The sequence below is a fragment of the Corvus moneduloides genome, chromosome 3, assembly GCF_009650955.1.
Source record: "Corvus moneduloides isolate bCorMon1 chromosome 3, bCorMon1.pri, whole genome shotgun sequence".
NCBI classification, from domain to species: Eukaryota; Metazoa; Chordata; class Aves; order Passeriformes; family Corvidae; genus Corvus; species Corvus moneduloides.
The window spans coordinates 102,061,088-102,082,178 of record NC_045478.1 but is presented as its reverse complement, the minus strand read 5'-3'; positions in this window follow the sequence as shown (position 1 = coordinate 102,082,178).

The following is a 21,091-nucleotide window of genomic DNA, read 5'->3' as shown; positions in this document are numbered from 1 at the left end:
TTCAGCCTCAGCAGTGGGGTGATGAGTCACTGTAGTTCTGCTGGGTTACCCTGTGATGTAATCTTGGGTTCAAAGGCTGGGACAGAAAGTCTCTTTAGTTCCAGACGCAGGACTCTGGCAAGAAGTGCAGTAGGTTACTTACTGCAATTATTAGGAATAGATGTTTTCAAATGCAACTTTTAGAAGCTGTAGGAACTAAACAGTCAGATGAGGATGGCTGTGATAACTGCTCTGCACGACAGATCTCCATCTTCTTGCTGCACTGGTTTGCAAAATTTTCCACTGCAAAAGCCTGAAAAAGTGTCCTCATAATAAAAGGCTGCCTTTGGCCTTGACTCTAGGTAGAACCAGCAGAGCCAAGACTGTGGTTTTGCCACATGTCCTAGAAAAAGAACAGCAAAACTGGGCCATTTTAGGGCTAGTGACCAATTTGTTTCTCAATATTTCCTTCCTCCTCAGGAAGATGAATAATTTGCCCCAAACCTGGCCAGCAGCATGATGTTTTGGGAGGTGAACCTGAACTCTTTGCCTTACCTTCCTGGGGGGAGTTTCAATTTTTGGCTACCCTACAAGCCACAGGTGCCCTCAAAGCCAAATGCAGCACGGACAAACAGCAAGGAGGATGAGGTTTTCGTGCAAGGGCTTTTCTAGAGAGAAAAAAGACAGGAAGGAGCATTTTCCCTCCACTGCTGCCTTGGCCCACTCCAAGTCCTGGGAACACAAATTAGAGAACTGCTAGGTCAGCTCCCAACATCCACACAGCCCACACGAAGCAAGGGAAGGTCATGAGCATTCCACCCTCACGGCTCCTCACACCTATCAGCAGCCAGAGGGGACCCAAGTGGGTCTTTGAAGAAGATATAGAGAGCCCCAGGGATGGTGCCATCTGCAGCAGCTGCCCATCTTTGTGATGGTTGGGCTTGTGCTAAAGATGCAAAGCTCCCACTGTCCCTGCTCAGCCACCACAGCTGCTTATGCTGCTCTGGCAGGGCCCAGAGGCACAACACGACCCTTCACTTGCACTCTGGCCTAATTCTGATATTTCACTCCATCGCAGCATTCGCTGCTTGTCGTTTATTAACGTGGTGATCATTTATTAACGTTGCATCACACCCCCCCTTGCTCCAGAGCACTTCCCTGGAGAGCCACGAGTGCCCCAGCAGTGCAATAAAAAAATAATTTCCCCCCTTTTCTGTGGGAAAAGAAAGTATTGCCTCTGCCAAAGGACATATTTCATGACTGTGTACTAGGAGGGGACTCATAGGCTTGGTGTTTTTTTATTGAGCACTAGTGAGAACCCCCAAGTCCTGTGTTGAAATAAATTTTCAAGGAAAAGCTTGCTGTGTACATTTGCAATCTGCCCTCCTCTGCAATGGGCCCTCCAGGTAAGATTGATGCCATTCAGCTCAGTGTATTTGAGCCTGCAGGAGAGCTAGGAGGGTGGAATGGGTTCCCTGAATCATTCAAGCCCCACCTTTTTTGTTTAGAAAAATAAACTGGGCTGTTCAAATACTTTGCTGATCACAAAATCTACTGGCAAAATTATTGTATTCTTCATTTTGTACAAAAGGGAAAACAAACGCTGGCAAGGATCACAGTGTGGATATTTATGTCAAATCCAATAAAGGCCAGAAAACCACAAGCACTAGTCAGCATCTGAACTGATATGAAATCAAAAGCCATTTTTGTTCAAGTTGGTTGACATAATCTAGAGTAATTCTTAATAAATCCTTTCAAGCAGAAAGGGGTAACAAGTTCAGTTTAAACTGTGGGGGATTGCTTCACAAGAATAAGAAAGAAAAATTGAAGGGCAGCATAGAAGGCTGTCTGAGAGTATAAAAACCAAAAATGAATAAAGGGGTTTTAAAAGAGAAAGGGAAGGAGCAGTGGCAATGATAAGGAATTCCACCCATGGAACAGATGTTTCTTAAACACACAGGTAGTATCACGGTGAGGGTAAGATTTGTCACAAACATTCTCCTGGTGAGCTGTGAAGGGTTTAAAATGGGAGCAAAAAGGTCAGCAAATGCTGCACTGCAATTGCTGCTTTAAGTTACAATTCCATAGGCCAAAGGCTTTCAGTTGCCCTTCCAGCCACAAAGCAGTTACTGCCACCTTAAAAGATCCAGCTAGGTTACATGTGATGATTTAACCAACTTTTTTTTCAAGTTGGTTGAATATTTGCTTTGCAACATAAATTTCTCAATTTTCGGAAAGCTCAGCACCCAACATCCTGTTTCCACCTTGCTTTTTCATTGTGAGTGACAAATATTGTTCCATGGGAGATGAGGTTCAAACTAAGGATAGAAACTGGAGTGTTTCAGCTCCAGCCCACTGAATTTAAATATTTTAATTCATTTGTCCCTATAAAAATTCTCAATTTTTCCAGAAAATGTATTTTTCTGGTGGGTTCCAATTATATCCACATACTGACTGACAGCTGGGCAGAGTCACCACGGATGGGATGGCATTTGAACTGCCTTGTGGCTAACTCTGGCAGCAGGAAAAGTTCATTGTGTCCTAATCCATAAGTCATCCTTGGCTTTTTGGCTTCTTTTCAAAGACAAACTAACTTGACATGATGATAAATGCTCGTGAACTTAAATCACAGAAAGGAAAGTACCTTTTAGAATTTTTTTTTTTTTTTTTTACGATTCAAAGAAAAGCAGATGACCTTTCCAAAGTCCAGTGGGATAAGGTTCATACACCTCAGTCAGAAACAGATTGTCCTTTTGTTTAAAAAGTAGTTAGGCAGATGAAGAAACATATGAATCCTTGTCCAGGATGTACAAATTGATCAGTTATGATATGAAGAACAAAGATTGAGAAATATTTTAAATTGTTACTTTAGAGCAGAAATGTATTGTGATGTATCATTCTTCACTAAATTTTCTTTCCCATTGTATGGATTTCTTTTAAACAGACCAAATAATTAAATAGCACTTTTAAAAAAATCTGTGACTAACGCATTACTAATGAACTAATGTGCTGTGCAGAGGATAAGTTTTTTTGCTTTCTGTTTTGTTTTGGTTTTGGTTTTGTTTGGTTTGGTTTTCGTTTCTTTTAAAATTAAAAATGCATCCTCCTACTAGAGAAAAGTAAGAGAGAGGCAAGGGGGTTTCTGAAAACCACAGCCACTAGTTCAGCACATATATGTTACAAGCACATATTCTTGTTACGAGCACATATATGTCTCCCTGTCCAGGCAGACTGCCCTGGGTTAAAGCCCCTCTAAAGCTTTCATGCAGTGGGAGTGATATGTGCTGCTCTATGAATTTTCTGGGAGAAGACTTTTCCTGCCATCTTACCACTCTGAACATCTTTAAATCAGTTGAGTAGGAATCTTCAGCAAGATATGGCTGTAAATTGTGGGGAATCTCTTTTGGGACACTGCATTTGTTGATTCAGGGCAAAGTGACTCAATTTGTTATTTATTTAAACATTCCATTCACCAGTACATAGCCACATAAAATGTGGAATCACATTCTTGTGAAAATCCTAGAGGACAGTAGGCCACTAACCCATGCCAAATTTCACTTGAACCCAAGCCAGGTTTGTTCAGCTCACATATACAATGGATAAAAAAATGCAGTCCACAAGTTACAGTAGATCCTCAGCAACTTAAATGTATTTAATATATATCTCAGATTAGAGTCAAAATATTTCCCTTCTCTTCTGCAACCACCTGATGGTGAATGAAGAATAAGGAAGCACAACTTAGTCAAAGCATTTCATTAAAACTAAGGCAAGAGTTGATACCAGCCAAACCTTTCTTACAACCTGCTCCTCAAATTCTGAACTAGAGCAGCATTCTGCTGCTAGAGAAGGGCAGCCCAAGGAACTCTACTTTTCTGGAGAGTCATCTTCAGTGCAGACAGCATCTCTTCTCTAATATTGCATGACTTAGTTACATCACTACCCAGAGGTAGAAATGGTAATGAATGGTAATGAATTCATTTATGGTAATGAATACATAAATATTGTTTGTGAAGTGTCATCCTTCCTCTGTAGGTTACATTGGTGCAAGACTCCAGAAAGTATTACAAAAATGAAATTGAGTGCTTGGTGGTTTCACTAAAACAGTTGATGGAATATAGATTTTAGAGAGCATTAAAATGAGTGAATTATTTAAACTCTCCTCACGGGATTTTCCTTTCTGCTATTTAGTCTGTTCAAGTTAGGAAAAGATCATTCACATGCTTCGGTAACAACTTTAAACAAACAAACAAATAAATCAGTTAATCTCCCCTTCTATAGAAGCTATTAATTATTCTGCTTTGCTTTTGTTAAAGAGATAATTAAAACATGCAGTTGCAAAGCAAGATATTGCAACTGAAATTAGAGAATGCTCTGGGGGAAAGCTGTAACCTTCAAGAGGGAACTGTTTCTAGCTGGAGGGTGTGAGACCTTCTGAGCTTCTAGGAAGGCAAAAAAAAGTTCCCACAGTGTAAGATGTGCTCCTAATTGTAAGTTTTCTTCATCTTTAAAAATTCAACTGGAAACACATATTTTCAAACAGGGCAGTTCTTCCCTTGCCAGGTGGGAAGGCAGTTAGGGGACAGAGAGTCAGGAAAGCTTTACATGACTCCTCTATTGTTGTAGGGCTGGTTTGTTAGCCTGTATCCTCAGAATGATTTACTGACATTTCACAAAAATTTAAAGTCTGATCCCAGGACCTTACAAGGCACATTTGATCCTCATCTCAAGGATCTTAAAAGTATATTTACTATATCTACTTTATATTCTACACAAACCATATTTTATAACAGGAGGTACAATACCAAAATGCTGTGCCTTTATCTTTCAAAAGCCAAACTCCCCATTTACATTTTAAGATCATTAGAAGTTGGTTGAAAAGAAAACATGTAAGAGAAATTCAAGCAGAATATGAGCTGGCAAACAAAGCCATCCTCATTAACAATGGTTAACAAAGAAAAAATATGGGAGCAGGTGGTGGGAGCACAAAAATACAAGAAAAACAGACAACAACATCTCAAAATGCAGAACTTTGGTAAGTGGTATAGAGACTCACGTTAGAGAGACATCAAAAGCCTGCAAGCAAAAGTGAATTGCCTGATACACTGAGGAGACAGTTACAGGCAGGTGTGACTGACTGGGAGTAGAGGAGGTGAGATATGCAACTTAGAGAAAGAAAACCAGTTTGATCAGAAATGTCTGGCCAGGTAAGGATATCACCCAGCAAGGTCCAGTAGCTATAGATGGTGAATGGTCCCCTGGGGTGGAGAAAATGGAAAGAAGTCTGAGGAGCCCTGGGAAAAGGAAAATTAATAAGTGAACAGAATTACCTTTGGACGTTCTCTAATAATTTAATATCTTTATTATAACGTGGTGCCCAAAACTGCACACAATATTCAAGGTGAGGCTGCACCAATGCAGAGCAGAGTAGGACAATCACCTCCCTCGACCTCCAAGGTGTTCCTTGTTTTGGTGTCAGTTCAACCTGTATTTCTCTCAATGTTTCTGCTCAGTGATCTGAGCTGAAGCGTTTCAGTGCAAGTCTCCTCTTGTGTGCTCTGGCAAGAGAGCTGGCTGCCATGGGCTGCATGTGTTGTGTGGGAATTCCTGCCCATGAGGGAGGAGAGTAAGGCCAGTAGTCAAAGGAGCTGAAGAAATGGAGATGCTCTTGAGGGTACTAGGCAGGTGGCAGACTTCTACCAGCAGCTTTTCCAAAATCTAAAGTGCAGGAGTTGAACAGTTCCCAAGGTGGCATCTTGTAGCACAATATAAATGTTCTGGCAGAATGTGCTTTTTCCTAACAGTCTCCAAACTGCTATATTTCCACCTGAAAGATGGAAGAAACCTGTTTCTCCTCTGCTCTAAATAACATCAGATTATAACACTTGGTGCACACTTCTTCCCTATTTCAGACTTGAGTTACAGAGATGAAGTTAAAAATAATTTTGATTTTGCATTTTAGCTATATAAACCAGTTCTGCTTACTTACATCTTTCTCCTCTGACTTTCACTGGGAACTACAAAGCCACCAGCTCAATCTTACAGTGTCCTTCTTGGATCTGGGTGATCAGATCAACACTTTCGTTATAACAACAACAAAATCCTACTTTTTTTTTCCCTTCATCAAACACTCTTTAAGTTCCCAGATTAATCCTTTAATTCACAGAATAGCTGGTACACTTCATTCTCCTGACCTCATTCTTAGGTCATGCGTAGGAAATGGCTCATGGATACCAAGAAATCTTGCATGAATAGGAAAAAGGAGAGACTGATCCTTTCTCAAAATATCTGCTATTGGCAAGAGTTGGTCATCGTGGCATATAGAAAATGGTACAATTTGTTACAGAAATCATTGTACGTAGGTTTAGAAAAGTGATCTTTCCTATTTGGATTTATACAGAGATATATAACTAGTTGTATTTTAAATGCTGTCACTTCTGTGGGTTTTTTTCCTGTCAATATTGAAGATGTTGCAGCATTCCTTATGAGTCAAAAGTGCCTTGTTTCCTTTATATGGAAAATTCATTTAAAAAAAAGAGCTCTCACTACTGTAAAGATCAAGTGTCTATCTCTGGGAGATTGTTACATTCCTTTTTCAGGAGCCAGGGCTTAACAATGCTGTAGGAAAAAAAAAAGGATCTATATGGCAAATCTTGTAGTACAAGTTTTTGTGGTTAACCGAGGAACATGTCATGAGTCAAGCCTTTGGAAACAGTTTAGTAATTAAAGACAAATGCTATGACATAACCATTTACACGCAGCAGAAAGATTTTTAGATTAAATCTGGCCTGACCCATTGCTCAGCAAGTGTTATCTGGGATTCTTGAAAGTCATTCATTTATTTACATACTAATTTGGCCCACATGTTTTATTAAAAACAAAAGCCTACATTTCTCAGAGGAGTGAGCTCTAGTCCAGCTCTGGTTAACAAGTTTGGTTAAGCAAGGTATGGACCTGTTCCGATGGGTGCTATGTGAAGATACTCATGAAACAGCTGAGAAAGTTTCAGCTTTCAAGTACATTTCCCCCTCTAAAATTTATACTCTTTAAGTGCATTTATTTCAGGTAGATGAATGAGCCCTGTTTAGCTGCACTATCAATCATGCACTTGCACTCTTCACATGGTAAATAAGCTGGTCCATAAAGTGAAGTTATGGAGAAAACAGCTAATTTGGCTAAGACAGCTGGGCCCTCCCTGAAGGGGAAAAAAGTGTATGAATATAACCACCTGATACCCTCCTGTGTGCATGTCAAGATATTGCTGGATGCAAATACTGCTCCATGTAATCACTGAGTGTAAATCTACTTCCTCCTTGTTCAGCCAGAATCACCTTGCCACCAGTTCAGCTATCTGAAATACTTCTGCTGGGGATGGGCTGAAAAGAAGAAAGAAGCTTTGTATGGATGGGGTTTGGGAGAGAAATAATGCAAAACTTGCTGACAGGAAAGCACCAACAAGAGGAGAAGACCAAGGTGTAAAATGCTTCTGACCTGGCATAGCCAGAAGCAGAGAAGAAAAGCTGTAAGATTGATGACTAAAAAAATTTGAATAGAAATAGAGAAAGGATTCTTTTGGCTATTAAATTCTGGGCTGCCTTTCTCCCTGCTCTGTTCTTCTCTTTTGTCAGTGAGATGAGCAGTGTGAGCTAATGGAAAAGAAGGGACTGGAAAGAAACAAAACACACGAGATGAAGGAGGACTAAATTGGATGTTTCTGGAGGAGAACAGGGACTAGTTCCAAATGAAAACAAGTTGCCCAAAAAGCTTTTTTTTTTTTCCTAGCCAGAAAGTGATCATGCTCCTTTCATGCAGGGCAGGGAATTTCTGAAATAGAGTGTTATAAGCAGCTGTCAGGAAGGAAAGGTTAGGCTTTATTGTAAGTTGCTCCTCACACATAAAAGAAGCTTCTAATGACCTATGAAGCTTCTTCTCCTCAGCCAGTGCCTACTCCCACAGAGACACAAGACAGAGCAGCACACTGACACTGGGCAGGTGCCCATGTGCAGGCAGCCAGGGTGATCTCTCAGCAGGCCTTGGGGAGTACCAGCTGTCAGTGCTTGTGTGGGAAGAGAAGCACTTCAGGAGACACAGGTTGCGAAGAAAAAAAAAGTATTGCCTCAGGTACAGGCAAGTGCACAGCTGGATTTCTCCATGGGACTGGAGCTAGCTGCTCATTCCTGCTCTGGGTGAGTGGAAAGCACTGCCCAACCCCCTGCTCTGCTGTGGAAGGTCTCAGCCAGCTATAATGCTGTTGACAGAGTTGAAGTTGCAGGTGACGACACAGAAATAATTTCCCTCAAAGCCCCAGCCTGTTTGGATCTTGTTTTGCAGCACTGCAGTTGTCCTCCCTTAGCCCTGAGGCAGGTGAGCTGACCTGGCAGCAGCTGTGACTGGGAACTCTTGGCTGGGCAGTGTCACGGCCCCAGTCCTCCATGGCTCACTTCAAGTTCAAAAAGGGGACCCACTCTGCACAGAGCAGGTGCTTTTGCAGGACCACACCAACACTGGCACAGCTCTTCAAGCAGAAGTGTGCACGACTCCAGAGTCACAGAATCACAGATGGTTTGGGTTGGAACGGACCTTAAAGATCATCTAGTTCCAAAAGTCCGGGCACCTCATTGCAGTGTGTGCACATTTTGCAAATAAAGAACTAGGGGCCCTAGCCCTAAAATTTCAAAAATAGGTATGAAAGTGATTGCAGCATAAGACAATATCTTCTAACATGTGTTTTTCACTTTTTTATGCATCTGCAGATGAAATAGAGGTGCAGGAGAGTGGCTTTCTCTATTAGATGGTGCAAATTTTCTTTAATTTATTTGCTTAGCAGAGGTGAAATCTGATTCAAAGATGCATTTGCCATTAGTAAGTGCTTGGCAGTGGTATTTAAAACATCTCTTTTCTATCTGTGGCAGCTTTTACCTTTGCTTAAGCCTCACAAACCCAAGATTTACAAGCTAATGAACCCTAACTGACAATACGTAGACGATACCCTGTGCACTGGCTCTTTGGTGTAGATAACTAAGGCTTGTGAGTTTACTCTCAAACTGACTGCCTAAGCCTGGATATCTGCTGAGATACTTTATCCTTTTATGAGGGTGAATCCAGAGTGCACTGAGTAATGCATAATAAAATTAGTTTGAGAGGGGAAAAAAGAGAGCAAAAAGATAAGCACAGTAAAATAAGCTCAAATGACTTCACTGTTCAGTAATGACTCCTACCAAATAACTGCATTGTAGTTTTATCTTTCCAACCAAGACTGTGTTAATGCTCTAAAATTAAATCTCTTGTGAAAGTTATCTGGAATTTCTCAAACAAGTTTTAAAGGGGTTTATTTTTTCATCAGAGGTCATGCCTCAAGAATTTGTAGGAATTCCGCCTGGAAAGTAATAATCAGTGGAAACTGGCAGTCAAAGCTAATTTATATTACTCTTCCAGATAAAAATTCCTTCCATCTTAGACCTGCATTTCAAAAAAGATGATTATCACTCTTGAGAGAATACATCAGCGAAAAAAGAGAAGGAATGACTTAAGAGATGTCTCTCCTGCATCTGTAGATTTGGGGTTTAGGGTGGCTTTTTCATAATCCTTCCTCCTGAAATGTGTGAAGGACAGACAAAAAGGCAGAAAAGCGAGAAGGAGAGGTATGTATGAGGAGACACCAACTCAAGCTTAAGAAATCAGCTGTCAGGTAATTCTCCAGGAATTTCAGAAGTGACTTCAAAGCAGATTCTAAGACACTTCACCAAATAGAGATGCTAGAGCCTATTTTTTTTTCTTATTCTGCTTGTGGTATCATACCTCGTCTGTCACTACTGTATCTGCCTTTCTGGCAGCACTCAGTTTGATAGGTTAACTGCTGCTAGAGGAAACATAAAACCATCTCTTCTTTACTTAAAAAAAGATTCCAACTTTGCATGCTGGTGGGACAGCAGTCATTCACTGGCTCTTGAACTCCTCCCCACACCACCAGCACCAGGTAGAGGCTGAAATGGCAAAGCTCCTGATGCATTTATAGAGCAGATCCTGGACCTGTGTGTTAAAGAGACTCAAAGGAGAGTGTGCTCACAAGGTCAGAAGAGCAGGAGGTGGGATGAAATCAAAATGAAGGCATCTTTGGCAATGGCACCTGAGGTGTGTGTCCCGTGCCTTCACATGCGCCTTTTCCATTTGTTGGCCCTGCTGGCAAACACTGCTGCCTTCAAAGTCCCAAACCATCATCAAAAGTGCCATCAGTGCCTTCTGGTGTTTGATGTTCATCATCTCCTGCAGGGCAGCACAGAGGGATGGGCAGAGCAGCTTGTGCTTGGTTTGTCAGCAGCCTTGCAGCTGAAGCACTGACCAGCTGACAGCAACACCAGCTCACAGGACCTGCTTGCAGAAAAGCATTTCAAACAACCCCACACAAAGCACGAGGCTGTTTGCTAACTGGATCTCAGCCTGAGATGCTGCCAAGTGCTACACAGCCCATATGCACATCACAAACCAACAGGGTTTTGCTGTTCTCCTGCACAGTTGTGCTAAATCAGATATTTTCCTGTTCAAGCACAAAGCAGATCATTGACAAATATAGGAAGCCTTCTATTTATTACAAATTTTATCTTTTTTTATTGTAATGTTTCAACAGGTTTTTTTCCTTAGATCTGCCAGTGTCACACACATGTCTGTGTGTGTGTATTTATTTTTTCCACAGAATTCCAAATCATAATTCTGGTGTAAGGCCATCTATAACCCCATGAGCTTCAGAGAGTAGGTAATCCTTTAGGAGTGGAAACAGAAGACAGATTTGCTTCCAATGGTGAGCTCATTCCTAGGTCACCATTGAAAGCAGAGAAAGAAACATGCTCCAAAATAAACAATGGTTTGAACTCGAAAGCATTTTTCTTTTAGGGTGCCCAGGTTTGCACAAAGGAATTCCTGAGAATTCGCCTCGACTGTTTTGAGGGCTCTTCTGGTTTCCCAGGTCATTAGTGTGCATTTTCAGGAAACACGGTGACAATGCACTGACTCTGTGATACACTTTGAAGAGCAGCATTTAAAAGAAACACGTAAACAGATCCTCACACTTGCAGCTACTTGGAGGACTGAAGAACAGTGGAGTGGACACAAAACCAGTTAGGAACAATGCAAATAAAGACCATGACTTAGTGAGTGAGACAAACCTCAGTGAGTGCCAAGCAGATTAATTTCTTCTAACGTAGAGTTTAACAGCAGCTATTGGCTAGCAGACAACTGTGTAGATGTGCATTTGTAGACACTTGGGATGCTTTTCCAATTAATAAAATATTAAATAAGCTGTATTAAATAAAATACAGTTCCAGGTAGGTGGCATAGACCTGATTAATGAAAATTCCAAATTGGTTGCCCTTAATAAAGCAAGAAAAGGCACCTGCTTGTGAGGGCCACGCATGTGAGGAGTACCAGGTCGTGCAGTACCTTGTGACAACTTCCTGGAGGGACTCCTTACCATATGGAGTGATTTCTGTGGCAAAGGAAATCCCAGACGTGAAAAATCCAGGCAGTTTTCCAGTGACCTGACTTTCATTCAAAGCACTATGCGCCTTTTGGAATTCCAGGTCAGCAGCTGGTAGGATATGTGTTGCCTCTGATTTTAAGGCAGCTAGTTGCCAACTGGAAGCAGCAGGAGAACCCCCCTGCCCCCAACAGAATGAAGTATTTGGTTTATAAAGAAGGAGAATAAACAGTTGGATGAGGTCAGATACTCCCAGTGGAGGACTCCAACACAGGAAATGGACGGACTCATCTGCAGTGACCAAGCAAACCCATCGTTGGTGAGGTTAGGCAGGAACCAGGATTCACCTCTAGACAAGCACATGGACAGTGATTGTGGTGGAGTTATGGTCCTTTCTCTGAAGGGACAGAGGATGGGAAGGAATTAACACACCTATTAACCGAGTACAAGGTTTTTCACTTGCATTTTTAGGTGTTTAAAAATCAGGGCACTTTGCTGCTGTTGGGAAACAGGCAGTCTTCAATTTTTCTTTAGAGTTGGATGCCAAATTATGGGAGAGTTCCTTTCAGAAAAAAAAAAGCAGAAGTTCAATATGACAGTGTCGCACTAATTTGTCTTGGCTTTATGAAATTGGTCTTGCTGATTTTTTTTCTGAAGTTGAAATTAGAGTATGTCTTTCCTGCATTTTTTGAATGCAAATGTTTTATTATTTGATAAGGAAAACTGCTTTTCATTTCAAATATCACCTACTTTTAATAAACTAAAAAAAAAGTGAATTTGAAACTATGGAAAAAGAAGAGGTCAGTGAATAAGAAAAGTTATTCATACATTTGTTTCAGAGACCTTAATCTCAAATTACCCTCCTGACTCACGCTCAGCTTTGTCCTGCTTAGGCTAAAGTATGCTTATGGGGTTGAAAGCTGGGTCCACTGGGGGCCTCTTTCCTCCCTCCTGAATGGAGGCACAGGAAACTTGTCTTAAATGTATTTCCTTCCATCCAGCCATCTGCCTCGGAGACAAGGAGTGGCCTCCATCCAACTCATTCAGCGATCTGCTCTCAAAGGTCTTTTAAAATATGCTGTCAAATAAACAGATTATTTAACTCCTGCTAATCAAATCAAATAACCCATAACTATCTTTAAAAAATAAATACTTTCTCACATAGTGATTTTTTCATTCTCAGCTCTCTAACTACACCTACCATCACTATCTAGGACTTTGTAACAATAACATCCTATTCTCTTTATAATAATAATTGCCATGATGGAGATTATTTTAACAAAATAATAGAGCTATGGAGAAGAAGTGAATCATAAAGGTGCATAAACATTAAATTTAACAGGTAAGTCCTCACTGGAGATATTCAAGCACCATCTGGACACAATCCTGTGCCATATGCTCTGGGATGACTCTTCTTGACCAGGGAGGTTGGACCAGTGACCCACTGTGGTCCCTTCCAACGTGACCCATTCCGTGAAAAATTGTTTAAGAAGAAAAATTGTTTAAGAAGATTTGTTTACATGCCCTCCCCCCCACCATATTAGAGTTTGGACGGAGTCATCACCTCAGAGAGATTACAGGGGATCTGCTGAGACCAGCCAGACACTCTTCCTGCAGAGGATGGCTTTCCTGGCTTGTGACTCCCTTGGTAGAGACAGCCTGAACTACTGGGAGGAGAATGGCTTGTCTTTGCAGTCACTGCTGGGAAGGGGAGATGTGTCACTGGTGTTGCGGCAGCCTGCTCTTTCCTGAATGGCTTGCCACCTTGTCCTAGACTTTTTGTTCTTCAGGGCTTCCTTTGTCACCAAGGTTCTACAAATTACTGTTGGTCATGATTAGTTACTTTTTAAATGCCTCAGTTTAAACTGCAATCAGTCTTCTTTGAATCATTCTGATCATGGGAGAAAAACCTGTCACAGCAGGACTGAGGAGAGACTCTGAATTTCCCAGTATATGATAATTGGTTGGGTTTTGTACCATTTGCTGTTCTAAGGGGTTAAACGAAGAGATCAACCATGACTAATGATCTTTGTAGGTTCTTTGTAGACCCTGGGACTGTGGGCTTGAAACCTGGGCTTCAACCCAAGCTCTCATTTCTCCTGCTGCTGTGCAGGTCTGGCCTGCACCCCAGTGGGAGTAGGCAGAGGCATAGCAGCTCCTCAGACAGGCAAATAAAAATACGGTTTTATGACATGTTTGAAAAAAGTTATTACTGCCACAATCTTTGGATGGTCATATAGAGAATTCAAGAAGCTTGGTAAGGCTAACAAGCAGTACAGACAACATCTTTGTGAACATTTTAAAGTCCATTTTAAGTCTGTTTCTGTGTTTTCAGAGCAGAAAGCATGTGGGATTTTTTTTTTTGCTTTCTAAACGTTTCTTTCTTCATTCTCTTCCCTGACTACTGCAAAAATACACTGAACTCTTACCTCTGTTTTCTCGTGCTGGCCTCCCACTCTCCAGGGCACCTTTGACATTTGTACCTGCCTTTCAGCAGAGAGCTGGACAGTCAGCTGAACAGCCCATGTTCTGTATTTATTACTGCCAGAGCGCTCCCGGCAAGGTCACCACTCAGGGTGAGGAGAGAGACGTTCACCCGGGAACCTCTGGCAAATGACTTTATGCGTGATATAATCCAGTCACAGATCCTGATTTATGGAAGGGAACTGGGCTGTGATGAGCAAATTACAGCTCCCACCACATATTCCAACTTCTGCGTTCAGGCAGGAGCTTTCAGGGATTAATTTGTACTTCCCTGAAAGCAGTAACATTTTCTCCATGGGGAATAGGACGGGAAGAAAGAATTTTCTCTCTTATGTTAAGATTTTTTTGAAAGACAGCAGGTAGGATGAAGAGAAGTCACTACAGTTCAACTCCGGGGGTTTTTTCTGTCCCACCAGTCTGTTATTTTCATTCCTCATTTCTGCCTGTTCCTGAACTGTTACTGTCTGCACCAGAAGGTGAATCAGGGTTTTCCTTTGTAATTATATCTCAATAAAGAGTCATGGGTACATTGTCTCATAGTGTCCAGCATCATTCTGAATCAACTGGCAAAAACTTCTGTAAAAACACCTGAGACACATCTAGGAAATTATGGCATTACAATGATAATAAGGTGATGATTATGTTCCAGTTCCATTCTGAATACCGGTGATACATAAGGGGAGGCAGATCAGATCCTGTTTTAATAATTTCTGCAATCTCAAGTTATTTTCACCATTTGTTTCTGTCTAGGTTCAGGACCAAAGATGCCATTACATCATTTAAAATGAATTTAAAGGTGTTTTAGTCAAGGGAAGCTACAAAAAGAAAAAAAAAATTATAGTCTATTTTTAGCTAAATTATACATATAGGATTAAGAGACCCATTCCAGAAGGCACCTGACTTAAAAGTAGTTTTAAAGGGATGACAGACATAGTGACTGCAATGGCACTTCACGTTAGGGGTAAGAGATTAAAAATGAGAATATTTTTTAAGATTAAAAAATCTCATACATTCACATAGAATAATACCCCTCTGAGAATTACTCAGCACTGGTTATAAGATCTACAACAACTTAATGAATTATTATTTTCTATAGAAATGTAAAAATATACTTAAAATTCAACAGTTATTTTCTGAAAGACAGAATTTGTAATGTGCTATTAAAAGCAGACAAATATAACCCAAACTGAAACAGCAGAACCAAAGGGTTTGTTATTTCCCAACTCACTGTAACTCTATATTTCAAAGCTTCAGCTTAGCCATTGTACCACAAGAAGGTCAATATCTGGATTACAAAAGAAAAGGAAAAAAAAATAATAGTAAACATGGCTTCTCGAATGAAATCTTCTTGCAGATAAGAAGTGATTGTGTATTTTTATAACATTTCTGTGCAGGAAGAAGTAAAATGATTACTGCAGTACTTAAAAATAGTCCATATGATACTGATTTTGGAAAAGAATCATAATTTGATTTGAGCAATTAAATTGTGGTGGTAGCTCTGCCTAAGGTTAGTACATGGAGCTGTAACAAGGCTCCTGGTTTATCTAATTCCTCCTGTGATTCACGGACAAGTCCCTTAATATTTTTATTCTCTCAGGAAATTTTGTAAAACTCCCCTTGCTAATAGCAGCACTGGTAGCTGAGTTACTGGTATTTCCCAGGAGGAGAGGCAGCATCTGTATCATATTTCCCTTGTCTGCAAATTATCATCTACCTCATGCAAAAGCTTTGAGACTCAGCAGATTAATGATGGAATACAAAAACGAAGCAAAACAATTTTAATCAAGGGTCAGATGAAAGCTACCACATGTGAGGTAGAAAGTGTTAATCATGTTTTATCATTAGTACTTTATGGCTGGCATTAAAGTTTTATGTACAGTCCCCTCTCTCAATCAAGGACACCATGAGGAGTTCAAACTGAGAAAGTCTTATTAAATATTGTTAAGGTATCATCTTTAAACAAATGGAAAGGTCTGCAGTGAGTGGCTAAACCAAGACACTCAGCTTGCCCTGCAGACTAGACAAACCCTCAGGAAATGACTAAAGTGGGACATTCATGCTCACAGAGGCTGGCAACAGGGACAGAAGTCAGTGGGCAAAGCTTCTGGGGTTTGGATGACTGGCTGTGGTCACTTCACGTTGTTTTCCATTGCACTCACCACTTACTTTCAAAATACCCCTTGGCACGCAATAAATAAATAAAAAATTAGGTTCAGAGCCTTTACAATAAATTCTAATGCTTAAACCAGTCTCATGAGAGTAGGAATTCAGTCACATAGTTGGGGGCTGAATAACTTCAAATGTCACTCTGTTTCTGTAATGTCTTTAGAATGAACAAGAAATTGCAGTTTCTGTAGGAAGAATGCAATGTTTTGTTTTTCATTAATGCATCCTTTGTCAATATTGTACCTGTTCACAGTAAACTATCCCTTTCACTCACTATCCTTAAAAAGTGCTGCTGAGAAGACAGAACAAACCAAAGAAAACAAATGTTATTTTTTAAACTTTTTTCCATTGTAAGAGAATTCATAGCTCTACATTATCCCTGGACAGTTTCAGCCTTTACTTTTTGAGAGTTTTTGAGAGTACTCCATGAGGTGGGTGTTTTACAATCTGCATCACCTAAATGGATTTTTCTTTTACCAGCAGCATCTTAGAATTAAACTCCTGCAAAGGCTGTCAGATTTTTGTGAAAGTGATGTTCCTTTCCTTTTTTATCAGACTTTGTAACAGCTCCAATATTTATTTGTGGCATTAAATACATGCTTGCAGCAAATATACTCCCTTTGGAACAAAACATGTCCTCTGAGGAAGGTGGCAATTTTCTGATCCTACAGGAAATCACTGCTACATTTTCATGGAAATATATAGTGTCTTTTGGAACTGGATTTTGAACATATTAGAATTACATTTCAATGGCTTTCAGGTGCTCTTCTAAGGATGCAGACATGTTGGAGCAGATTTTTCAAAAAGTGCCTAGACATATGGGAATCCTTTCTCTGAAAGAAAGCTTTATTAGGATAGCACTATTTCCATCTCTGTTGGTGATTAAACATAATATTTAATCCATAAAACCTTGATCAACTGGCTCTCCACATAAAAGATCTCAAAATATTCTGTAATATGTTAAACACCCTGTTCCCTTCCTCCACCAAAATTTCCTAGGTTCTGTGGACAGCAGGGTGAAATTTTAGGCTGAAAAATATTTTCATCTTTCTTTTATTTTATATTGACTGTGTAAAAATTCTGTTTTTATGAAAAAAAGGACAGTGACACTTAAAAACCTCAGCCTCACAGAAATCTTATGTGATCTCAGCCTCTAGGACCTAAGGGGATCAGAGAAGTGAGGTGTGGTCTTTTTGAAGTTTTTTTACTTCAAATCATTGAACTAAACATATGGGTGCCTGTCTTGAGACATTATGGATGCTTTAGAGATTTAATCAGGGAAAAAGGTTTATGGCAATAACCTAACTGGATCTACGACATGTTTTATCGTCTCTTCTTTGTCACTGTCTCACTCCTCCTTGGAGCTTAAGCGGCACTTTGTAGGGCTTTGTCAAAATCCCGGCTGCACAAAGGCAGCTATGTCCTGTTCACTGAGGGACTGCAGATCTGTTTTGTGTGGAGCTACTACTGAGCTAATGTGCTGTTGCTGCTTTGGAAAGCTGATATATGTGTCCTGACACAGCCTTCAGCTGAACAGGCAGGGGACTGAAGCTGCTTTATTGCCCTGAGCAGCGGTTTTCCCAGGAAGGAGGCAGGCACATAATGGGGATGCTGATCTACTGTACTTCTGATCTCCCCTGAATGACCTTACTGCTGCACACAAAACTCTGTGCTTATAAATCCTTGCCTGTGCACAAATAATGCTTGGTTTCAGCTAAACTGCTTTGAAGGGTGTAAATTAACATTTTGCTTATAACTGAGTTTGTGATCCTGCTATTTATCCAATGAGAAAGCAGATTAGGATAATTACACAGAATGCACCTGCAATACCAGATGGAAATGATCATCATTCTCAATGCAAATATAATTTTAGTAATTATAGAGTAGAAAGTATTCATTTCACACTCTGCAAAAAAGATGGATCATGGAAATATTTTTTTAAATTTCACCTTACTAAAAATTGAGAGCACTTCGCCAACAACACAGGCTCTTGGCAAGATAAAAAATATGCACAAGGAGCAGAAAAACTGAGAGCAAAGAAAGACAGCTCTACTGTCTTTTTTCCTCCTTCTTTCAACAAATAATTTTGTTCATTGTACCCTTACTCAAAGATTTTGACTGTATAGTATTTGAAATTAATTTGATTTTTTGTTTAATCAAAGACTAAAGATACACATGAAAAGCAATGAAAACACTGAAGAATGCAGTAGTCATCATCACCCCTGTTATGACGATGCTGTTGTTATTCTGCTCTCTGTAATACAGACTACAACCTGGGGAGGAACCTCCTGGGCTCTTGGGCCACTCAGTAACTACATTATACAAGCTCCTTTCTTAACTAACCATGATCCCACTGAAAGTAGGTCAGTGTTTCACCCATTTCTCCTGGCTAAGGGATTGTTCCAGACCCCATACTTAAGTGTCTTCTGAAAGCTTCGTTTGTTCATGAATTGTTCAAGCTCATTTGTTCACTGGCCAAGAATATCCTCTAAGTAATTCTTTCCTTTCCCCTTAATCCCCATGACTGGCTCACACAGACCAGCCATCACTCTCAATTTTCTGTGCTGGACAAACCAGGGCTTACCCTCCCCTCCCAGAACATGCATGCTGTAATTCAGTTAATCTTTCCAGAGCACAGATTACCAGAGCTCTGGAGTGCAATTTTGATGCCATCTCACCAGAAGCCTTCACAGTGGAGGTGTTCCTTCTGTTTTTTTTGAAATTCTGTGAAGCAAATAAGGTTGAAAGCTTCTCAGAAAAGTTTATCAACAAGGATATCAATATCAGCCAGCTCCTTACATTTTAGGGAATTTTAGAAATGTGAATCCCTACTTGATTGAAAATACCCTGTTGATGAAAGGGACACAGTCCTGACCAGACTTTTAACTGATTAACTACTCCCACTATAGGCAATTTAATGCTTTTTTCAATTTTAACTGTCATTTAGCTAGGGAGGCCAGGAGTTGGAAGGCAAGTTTTGCTCCTGATTCTGCAGTGCTCCAACAGCAGCATTGTTTGGAACAAGTTCAGGGATTCATCTGAAGGTAGTTACACAGTAATGGTCAAAAATCCATTCTGCATCAGCTCTCCTCTCAGGTCAGCCAGTGAACTTAAGGACAAAAAATGAGTTAAAAGGCAAATATATTCCAAACAAACAGTAAAAAAAATTCAAGAAAAGTATTAAATTAAAAATAAGATTCATAAAAATAATCCAATTTCATCTGAAAACATTTTGTCATAAGAAGCAATGTGTTGCTTCATTCTCTAGCTAAGTTTTTAAGACATTATTTTCCTCTAAAAGCTGAGACAATTTTTTAACAGAGCCTTGCTGATGAGGTAGTAATGAAAAGTGGCTAGCAACTTAAAATGGAAAGTAAAAATAAATTGCATTTCAAAAAGGCAAAGAAATGGGCATTTCTCGAAGGAAGTCTTGCATTTTAAAATTTCTCATTGTGAAGTACTTGGATGTTTTCTAAATCATTCCTGTCCTCTTTGGGATCCAAAGTGTGTGTAAAAAACACAGCTGCTCAGCTATACAAGAGCGCAGGACAATGCAACCCAACTTCAAGGTCATGGAATACACCACCTGACTTTAGGCACTGACTTTGCTGCCATATGAAGGCCTCTGCAGCTGGAGAAGTTTGCAAATGTGGTTACAAAGCCCCTGAGGCAGCTGCTTCTGCAGGCAGCCTGCACAGCTGGGGGGTTACCCAGAGAACATGGGAAAGCCACTTGTGTTCTGATCAGAGAACTGACTGCTCTGAGTCAGGATACGGCCTTTCTTCAAAGCCTGTAATTGTTAAAGAGCAAACTATTCTGTGCTGAGAGAGCCAGCAAACTTTCTCTCAAGTTTGAGTTCCTTTTGGGACTTTAAAAATATTTAGATGGATCTGAATAGAAATTAGGTAGAACCTCATCTGGAAGATAACTTGTTCTGTCGTGTCTTTTGGAAAAAAAATTGCATAATGTCCGTAAGTTAAATATGCACCCTCAAGTGCTGGAATCCTTTGTAAGCACTCTGCTAATAGCTGTATGATAAAAGCACCCCTAACCTGTTACAAGAAAAAACCCCACAAACAAACTACCCCCCAAAGTTTTCTACTTGGCTCTCTGGTGTTCATGAGCACAGGTTTTATGAAAACTGCTTGGTCAGTATGTAAGTCAGGTTTGATTGGGTGTTTGAATGAATAAATGGATCATGAACACATTTTTACACATGTAGAAATAGAAAATATTCACTGGCAAGACTTGTAATTGCAGTTGTGACTGTGCAAAAGGGGTTTAAATCATCTTTATTGGGTTTGGTTTATCTTTGTATTTACTCATCTCCATCTCAGAGGAGACTTAAAAATAGACAGAACTATATTTCTTGATATTTTTTTTTCTTTTTAAAGCCTCTTGCCCTTTGTTCTTCTCTTTCCTAATTTACTGCAACAAAGCCTCAGGAGTCATGGACTTCTACTCTGCTTATACCTCCATTATTTTCCTGGAGAGATGCATTTCAACACAGAAAACTTTTCATAAGTTTCAAAACTTCACATCTTCAACCAAGGTGTTGAAATACGTGCTAAATATTCCTTTGTGGTCCTACAAAGCACAGATTTTCAATCATAAACTGTGACACAAAGCAAGCGATCACAGATTAAAAATGGAAGAGGAAATGAAAGTCAAAATCAAACATGGTTAAGCACATGTCTAAGCTTGCCTCTTGATGAAATGAGGTAAAAGGACAAATGACAAATTAAAGTTAAGTCTTCCCTCACTGTTGTTAAAATGCAGGTCCTGATCACCCCTGGAATGAGGGGAAAATAATGAGATGCAGATTCTGTATGAGCACCATCACCATTATCATACAGCCTATGGTGATGCTTCTGTGGTTGCCAATGCTTTCTTTTAAATGCATATATTGCACCAGAGCTTAATGATAGAAGGGAGTGTGACTACTTTATCCAAACCAAAAAAGATCCTGTTCCACAGGCCTAAATGTTTTGAAGG